Source organism: Apium graveolens, chromosome 10 (genome assembly GCF_009905375.1).
Source record: "Apium graveolens cultivar Ventura chromosome 10, ASM990537v1, whole genome shotgun sequence".
Classification (NCBI taxonomy): Eukaryota; Viridiplantae; Streptophyta; class Magnoliopsida; order Apiales; family Apiaceae; genus Apium; species Apium graveolens.
In genome coordinates, this window is record NC_133656.1 from 234252172 (window position 1) to 234254123 (window position 1952).

Sequence of the window (1952 nt, forward strand, 5' to 3'; positions counted from 1 at the left end):
CGAAGGCATAAAACGTAGCGGATAAACGTAAATAAAACAAAAATTTCGAAACCCAAAAACAGGATCCATGTATAATTATGGGCAGATTATGGAGATAACGAATCATACCTTTCAAGAGCTTAACTTTCACGAACTCAACGGAGATCCTAGCTATCACGCTTCGTGTCTACCTCTCGGAGAAACACCTCTATGGTATCCACACGAGCACCTTCAAGAACGTCTCACGAACTTGACTACGGAATGGATGTACCAGCCTCCTTCTTGACGATCCGAATTGCCTCTGCCTCTCTTTTCTGCTAGGGTTTTCTCAAAAAAACGTACAAGCCTCTTTAACCTATCATTATGTATTTATAATGGTTGATTAAAAGGCCAATAACAGCAAAGCCCAACCCTAGTAGGTATTGGATTAAATAATAAAAACGAATTTCTATTATTTAATTAATACCTAAGTCACACTTAATTATTATGGGCAAAAACATTCCTTTTAATTCGAATTTATATTATCTCAATTAAGTCTTACTTAATTATAATAAAATTCGAATAATCATCAAATAATTTAAATCCATAATTTAAATTAACTATTCCATTAAGTGCTCTATTTGTGCGACCCTATAGGCTATTATTTAATTGGCAATAATTTTATTCTCTAATAAAATTATAAACAATGAGCGTATCTAGTAATACATCATTGTTACCCAATTAAACAATAATTAAATCGTGATTAGATAAAACCTTTCGTGATTAATTTTTTCGTGTAATATAATCCCTTTAACCATACATATTATAGATTAAACTCGAGGCATGTATTTAGTCATCCTCTTCAATATTTAATTCGGGTTTACTTGATCCATGAGTAGATTATCAAGGCAAATCATTATTTGAGCATGGCCATGCTTTTATAATCTCACTCAATCAAGAGGCCAATAATATCTCTCCTAATTATAGAAGGGTTAAATCCTTTATCTATCATTCATATTTCTCATACGACTCATTATATACCCGATGTCCACTTTTATCATCACCCGATCAAAAGTAATTTTTAATGTAGTCAAAGTATATTAATCCTCGTATAGAAATATAATGATTTTAAGTCAGAGGATCGTTACACCATTATCATTGTGAGTCTTTCTTATAACTTTATTAAACATGAAGAATCTCACTGTGGGTCTGTCCAGTACCATGTACTCTCACATGTACCTATGTATTGACTTTAGTATCACCATACTTATAACCAATGAGATGTGGTTATCTTGTCAAACAACATACTAGTCTATCTATGTATTATTATTGTCCTATATAATAATACTCGACTAGGGACCTTTAAGAATATGATATATTATATAATCTCAAGTTCAAGTCATGTACTTAAACTATACAACGTGTATCATGATTCTAAGGACATTTATTATGCTAACAAAATATCGCAGTAATTAAGGTCATAATAAATATATTTATTGAATGATCAACTGACATAAAGATTTAAAAGAATAATGTATTGCCTCTAGGGCACCTACACTAACAATCTCCCACTTGCACTAGAGCCAATCACCCATATATCTAATACCCATGAAACTATTGTGACCATCGTGCTTCTGCTGCGACAAGCCTTTGGTCAGTGGGTCTGCAATGTTATCATTTTTGTGCACTTTACATATGTGTATATCACCCATTTCATTAATCTCTCGAATAAGGTGAAATCTCCTGAGTATATGTTTAGCCGGGGAGTGTGATCTAGGTTCTTTAGCCTGTGCAATGGCTCCATTATTATCGCAGTATAGATCAATGGGATCTGCGATCGATGGAACCACTCCCAAATCAGAAATGAACTTTCGAATCCAAACGGCCTCCTTGGCTGCTTCACAAGCTGCAATGTACTCAGCCTCCATTGTAGAATCAGCTACTGTTTCTTGCTTTGAACTCTTCCAGCTTACAGCACCTCCATTTAGACAAAA